We start from the raw sequence: 7,775 nt of genomic DNA on the forward strand, positions 1-7,775 counted from the left end.
GTACCGAGAGATCAGAGTCCAAAGAAGTATCAGGCAAGGAGCAGGCAAAAGTCGGTGGTCAAAAAACAGGCAAGGGTCGAGATCAGGCATGAACAAGACATGAACGCTGGACATTTACTCGCTGTGAGGCTTTCAATAATCTGGCGACGAGTACTGGGAGCTGTGGGTATTTATGGGGACCAGAACAGGTGAAACAGATGACTGTGATTACTTGGGCATGGTAATATGGGCGTGGCTTGAACTGTGGATGAGTGGAAAATTACTTGGCTGTGGCATGACTGGAAGCAAGAGGCGTGGCAGGAACAGATGGAGCTGTGACATCATCAGCAAATACGCAATATTTTTCAGTGGGTCCATGCTCAGTACTCATACTTTCACACAGTAACATGGGTGTCATTAGATTTAGAAAACAGCCCTTGTTTGGCTAGCCTAGCCCAACCTGGACAAAGAGTTCTGCCCCTTCCTCCAAACTATATGATCTATGACTGATATCAGGGCTGATAAGGTGCTAATTAGTGATAACTATTAACATCACTTCAAAAAAAAACAAACTATTCCATTAAGGCTCCCAAACCAGGCACCCTCCTCTCCACAACTATGCCTAAAGAGACAAGGGGCATGTCTCGGAGAGTCCAACTTGACACAGGAATGAGTTCGAGTTTGTGCTGAGAATAGCCCCAAGAGTGGCCTCAGCTCCTCGCACAGAATGCCTCAGTGGACACAAGCTTTCTCCAGGTGTGAACTGGATAATCAAACTTCCACGTGCCCCTCAGCAAGTGAAACGGATGAAAGCCAGCTCCTGGTAAGTCTGAGGTTCGACAATCGGTCGGTGCCTCCATCAGAACACCCTGGGGTAAACTTCTCCAGGGAGGCCGCGTAGTGTGATCCCTCGATCCCCCGATTCCCTGAATGCTTTAAAGGGTAGACCGGGGAGTGTGTTCCAACTATTCACAGCCTTGAAGCCAAATCTTGGAAAAATATCTATCCTGCAGTGTTGAAATGATTTGAAAAGTAGAAGCAGCCAAAATGCTTTGCACTCCAACAGCAAGAGGGCCCCCAGGTCACCCTCACTGGGGCATGTACCCCAATAAAAATGATCTGGCAAAGCTTAAGGCTATGGGGTGCTAAATAAATGCATAGTGTGACTCGTTGGGCTAAGTCAGCTGCAGTGATTCCAGCAACAAAAAGGCGAGGAACAGAATCGCTGGGGTCAACAGTCAGCAGTGACTTTTCTCTTCATCCCCGCTTTTTAAATGGCCAAGCTGCCCGCAGGGTTGATAGCGAGCAACCAGCAGATTGATGGCCTGACGCCTGGCCGTGTCGTCATGCTGCGTCACGCCATCGCTCCAAGTTCAAGGTGAAAATTTTTCAGCCGCAGTGGAAATTCACTGCTCTGTTTCCGAGGTGTGCCGACACTCCGGCGCGTGGAGGAACATGCACGCAACAGCAACTGCTGATGGCAATATTAATTTCCTTTTCAAAATACCATTGAGGCTTTTGTGTTGTATCATGATAAGTGAGCAGAGACCACCCACCTCACTGTGGTTCTCTCCCCCCCACCCACCCTCACACATTCACACACACTTCGAACAAAAGTGCACACACTGCCATATTTAGAGTAACGCGATACGAAGTTGTCTATGCAACGTTCACATCCAATCGAAACTGCATGAAGTGGAACTGTCCAATAGTGCTGCGAGGTCCAGCATATATTTGAGTTTATACTCTATCTGTGGCACGAATCATTACTTTTCATTTGGAACCGTTTCCCCTTTCCCCCTCCTAAAGGGGCTCTTGTCTGGCTATCTTTCTATAGCAGTGTAACTCAGTACTTTGAATAAACATAAGAAGTCTGCATACCAAATATTTGTAAAACTGAGAAGGCTGGAAGTGCATGCAATAATACTGTATACATGACTGAGAGTCAGCACAAGCAATACTTATAGGGTAACACGAGGAGATCTGCAAGAGGAGGAAAACAATGGCCCGGTGATGAAAACAAGACACATCATTCTCATTTTTCATCCAGAAACCAAATGAACAATCATTTATTATTATCCTGTATTTACTTGTGTTTCTGTTGCATGGCCATTTATTCACTCGGGCCTCTGGGAACGACAATCAATAGCTGTTGACATAATCAATTCAAAAAATCTGAGTTCCAGTGCAAAAGATCAACAAAGAAGACGGATAATGTTGATAAGCACTGCTCAGAATGCCAGTGTGTGTGTGTGTGTTTGTGTGTGTGTGAGGCCACAGCCTCAGTGTGTGTTTATCTGTGATGTCTCTAGGATGCCTGAGGAGCTGGACTGCAGTGTTTTGCAGCACCTGGGCCCAGTTCTGCTTTTCCTACTCATTCATCAAACAAATTAGTGAATTGCAGGGCTGCCCACACCCCCCTGCATCTTCCTCCAGGTCCTCGTTGAGGATCCACAACCACACCCAAACAGACACTGTAGTAACACCGCCCCCGCCCCCGCCCCATCCTATGTCCTGGGTCAGCCCCGGGGCCTTCACTTCGATGAGGAGCCTTGGTAGATCCATAATGCAAAGTGCCCAGGAGGCGTCGTTATCAGCTTCACAAATCACTTCACCTGGCTCCTGTCAGCGGGGAGAAGCAGGGGAGTAAAGGCTTCTGTCCACCAAGTCTGTACCTTTTCTGTATTTCATTCCTTGATCCTTGTTTTAAGAGATCAGTGGTCCAGTTTCTTGCCGAATAACACTTTGTTTGTTTTTTTCATTATGTTAATCATGTTTCCTTTTTTACCTTTTTTCTTTTTTGCACTTTTATTATTGAGCGCTTGGTGTTAAAAAGCAAAGGAATCCAGTTTGTCACATGCTTAGGTTTCTAAATTTGGTGGCCATCTTGAACTGGACTGATTTGTAGATGTACATGAAATAATTACTTTCTAATTGTTTCATTAAAATCCATCTATCCAACATGCAACACGCTTTTTGCCTTTTGGTGGCATGTGATAACAACATAACCATCATGCAGTGTGAAATATGATCATTTTCCAAAACATTTACAAGGTTGAGTAAATAGCTTGACTTTAATTTCAGATTTTTTCTATTTAGAAACTTTGAATAATCCTAAATGAGTCATCTGGTCCTACAAAACCAAATCTTTAGTTGTGCTATCAGTAGATTTGACTTTTAAAACAAATATGTACACGTACCTATAAGAGCACTGGATTTCAGTTTTGAGCAATTACAAAAAATATGTAGTAAAACATACAAGAAAACATTAAAAAAAACATCTTTACTTTTTCATATAACACAGGAAGTCCATTTGGGTCGATTCCCATAAAACAACGTTAAGCTCAGTCCATTTAAATAACACAAACAAGTTCAGATAAGTCAGCAAAACCACAATAAATACACCAGCTAGCCAGAATAAAAAAAACATCAAATCAAGGGTGATTTGCCTGAAACCACCCATGCTCAAACCTGGCACTTGTCCGAAAATTTGTTCACTGTAAATGTGCCATCCCTTTAAGCCTTGTTTGACTCTCTCTGCAGCGTGAGTAACTGTTTCCACAATGGTCTAATTGTAGTAAACTACTTAACCACAACACCATAAAACAGTGGAAATCACTGGTAAATGCGAGGTTTGTTGGACATTTGGCTGAATTTGATGTCAAAACAAGGAATCCTCTTTAGCTATCCACACCGTGACTGCGTCAAACTCTGGGGGCTCCTGGTTCCAACAGGCTGATTTTTGGGTCTGGTGGCAGTGGTGGAGGTCTTCCTAATGAAGTCATGCTTTCTAACCAGGCTGACCTCTTTCCTAACCTTCTCAAAGACCACTTGCCTCAAAATAAATTTGGGTGAGGACTGGCTGTTGATATTTTTCCTAACAGAGCACTTTGCTCTTAGACTGCAGGTTTACTTGTGGTTCCTAGAGTTACCAAACATAGAATGGGAGGCAGAGCTTTCAGCTATCAGGCTTCTCTCTTGTGGAGCCAACTTCCAGTTTCTGTCCATGAGGATGAGACCCTGTCTGCTTTTAAGATTTGGCTTAAGACTTTCTTTTTTTTAATAAATCCTATAGTTGTGGTTGGTTTGGGTTTTTTGAGCTCTCCCTTAGTTGTGCTGCTATAGGCTCCGACTGCTGGAGGACAAACAGATCCCATTTCCTTACTCTGCTGTCTTTATTCTCTTTGTACTTTCTGTTTCTACATGCAGTTGTTGCTGTCATTACCATGTGTATTTCTTCCTATAGAAACTACACCTGGACTACTTGCTGTTTGTCTCTTTTTCTGTCCTCTCAAACCCCAGCTGGTCAAGGCAGATGCCCGCCCGTCCTGAACCTGGTTCTGCTGGAGGTTTTTTCCTGTTAATTTTCATTTCTCTACCCAGCTAAATTATTTTTCTGTAACCAATAATGTATGATTCATCTCAATGGCAGATATAAATTTATGCTTGTGAAAGTGACAGATTGTCCTTTAATAAATAACAAAAACAAAGAATAAATAAACTCCTCTGCAGTCTTTTTTCATTCCTTCTCCTCTCATTTCCTCTCCTCTCCTCTCTTGTTTTTTTTTTTTTCTTTCTTTCTTTCTTTTGCTCCTGGATTCAGAGCTTGTTTACTCTCCCAGACCACAGCACTGATTCGCATCCATGAAATGATGCAATTAAGGTTCCTACTGGGGGCTCAATCTGTCATGTTAACACATGCTAAACCCCCACCGAGGGCTGAGAGCAGTGCTGAGTGGGAGGGGGGCAACAGGTAAGACTGACTGAGTTAAGGGCTAGTGGCTAAAAAATATAGAAAAAAATAAATAAATAACACACAACGCTGCAAAGATAGAAATAATGGTCAACAAACTTAAGAAAAAAGAGAGCAGAAAAGAATGGAGGGGACAGACTTCCACTGTTCAAATTGTCTTTATTCTGCTCTTTCCATCGTCCGTTTTCTGCTTCAGCCAGAATTGTGTCACACATCTGATTTAATATTCACTAAAAAAAAGAAGAAAATTAACTACAGCAATCTGATAGTCATCAATTGTACAACACATATTTAAATAATTAAGACTCCACTGTTTTAGGTAGTTATACCATCCCACAAAGTTCATATTATTGTTAGTCTTGACTAAATTTAAAGTATTTTAGATTTTCTAATCACCCAGTAATGAGAAAAAAATTACAGGTTTCAGCTCACAACACACCTGCCTCCAGATGTCATGCGTACTTTAATGAAAAAAAAAGAAGAATCCCAAAAGCTACAAAGTCACTTCTTTTGAACACCCAGTTCAAAACATTTGAGGTCTGACCTAAATCCCCCTGAAGTACCAGGAAGGAGCCCATCTGTGGCACTGAAAAACAAATTCCTGTAAACTTTAAATAGTTTGAACCTTCAGCGCATACCAACGTCACTTGGTTTCTATAGAGCCTCTAATATTCCTCGATGTTCCTTCGCCAAATATTAGCAGACAGCTACTTTTTTTTTACATATTTTATTTCTGAAACCTGAATACATTTAAATCCATCAGGGTGTGACGCTCCTCTGCATCCTTACTGACCAAGCAGTGGTTCAGCATCAGACTGGCTCTGCATGATCACCGCTGAGGTCGCTGGTTTCTTGGTTGTGATGGTTTGTTGAAGCATTTGAGTTGGCTGTTTTTATTAATAAAAATTGTAAATTCTCAACTCAGTCTCCATTCTATGTTGTGGCCCAATGAGCCCGGTTTTTACATAAACTGGGGGCTTGTCTGGGATCTGAACTCTGAACCTTTGAACAGTCAGTTACATCTACAACTACGTTGACTAGTTAATGAGATATTTTGCTAACAAACACACACGCACATAGTGCCTTCATGGCGATTTGTAATAAATCTTTACAGTTTTGACAATAATGATTCTGTTGCAAGCTCTTTTTTGTTCTGCTGCTTTCTGTAAGTTTTCTGTTCTCATAATCATGAGCCTTATTTTCATAAGTCCTCTTGTAATGCATGATTTCCTTTCTGATAAAGAAAATTAAGCTTTTGTCCAATTTCGCATATTTATGTCCATGTGTGTGACGCTTATCTATATGAATGAGTGCGTGGTTGTCAAAGGCAACATGTCGCTCCTCGCTCCCGGTCTGCTTCCCTTCTCTCAGCTTCAGGCGGGCAGGGTAAACAACTGATGTCGTCTGGAACGGACCACCTAAGTATAAGTTTCCATGTGGGGGTATATCCTCTAAGCAAAGAAGCGAATTTTTCCAAAACACATTAAAAGAAGTTATGCAAATGGTTTACGGCAGAGCTCGCGTGGCTGTATTGTCATATTAATCTATATACACTGTGGCTCGTCTTGGCAGAGGCTTTTGTTTGTCTTCGCTCTTAATCTGCGGGGCTCATCTCGGGCTTACGTCACTCAGAGTCAACAGAGGGACATCAGCCTTAGACTTACTGCTAAGACAAAAAGCTAACACTGGGGTCAAATGTTCTGTGTGTATCACAGTGTTTGAGAGTGTTTCGAAGTATCGCAAAGACCAAGCAGAGCCATAAAAGGTCATCAAGATGGCTAAATGGGTCTGCTGATGTTCACAGGCACCTGACTGCTACAAATATCTTCTGTTGGATGCTTTCTGGATTTATTGTTTACCCAAAAAAGCACCTGGAATAGTTTCTTAGCACTCTGTGACTAATATCTGATGACTTTGTCGTCCCACACATTGCTCTTTAAGATGGAACGTAAGAATGAACAAAAATGAAATTGTGAAAGTAAAACCAAAAGAGAGATATTTCGTCTTGGTGCTCGTGAAGAAGTAGTTTCTCGCGGCAGAAGTGGAACCAGCGTGCATCTTTTTGTCCATGTTCCTCTGTGTCCACACCAGTCAACTCTGCCAGTCGCCTGTAGTCTCGATGTCTCTGCAGGTGCTGTTCATTCTGATGTGCTGCAACATCTCCAGAAAAAAGAAAGAAGACTCGGGACCTGAAAATGTGTTTACATTTCTGTGCAGTGAACCCTACTAATATTTTTCCTTCTCAATACTCAGAAAGACAAGCAGATACTCTGTGCATCACCAGCATCTTACTGATGCCCACTGATACTCACTGATACTCATGTTCTGCTGCGGAGCAGGTGATAAAGTTACAGAATAAACCCTAAAAATGATCACATTGTGAAACACTGTTAGAAAGCCTCAGGTGTGGTTGCCTATAAGGCAGTAGCAAATCTATACTGGGTGGGTTTTTGTAAAATGCTATAATGCTGATGAAATGAGAGTAACTAGCCATAAAACATAAAAGTCATATTATTTAGTGTGGATCCAAGGATCGCAAGCTCTCACTCAGTTATGATATCAAACCTCTAAAGGTTAAAAGCTCAGACATTGTCCAACATCACCGTTGCTGTTTCTCATTGCTTCGAGGACCAAACCAGATTTCACTCATGCTGTGCATTCTTCAGATTCTTTAGACTTATTTATGGCTGCTGTATATAAAAAAAACATTTGAATTGACTAAACACAATGCAGACTTAAGCTCAGGAGGGAATTTCTTTTCTGCAGATAAACTGAGGAACACACTCTCTGAATGAAATGATATCTCCAAGGTTTGACTTATATTTAAGGGAAAACTTTTTTATTGTGTCAAAATGAAAGGGGGGGGGGGGGTAATTAATTGGCATCTGATCAAACACTTGTAGTGAAACTAAAAGGCAAAAAAGACTGGATAAACAAAAAGTATGGCTCAGCAGTCAGAACCAATCCTAACAGCAAATGGCCTCTCAATCAAACCCACGCACAATCCCACAAATGCATCATCGTAACGCCAACTCCAGCATCA

Source organism: Kryptolebias marmoratus, linkage group LG3, assembly GCF_001649575.2.
Source record: "Kryptolebias marmoratus isolate JLee-2015 linkage group LG3, ASM164957v2, whole genome shotgun sequence".
NCBI lineage: Eukaryota > Metazoa > Chordata > Actinopteri > Cyprinodontiformes > Rivulidae > Kryptolebias > Kryptolebias marmoratus.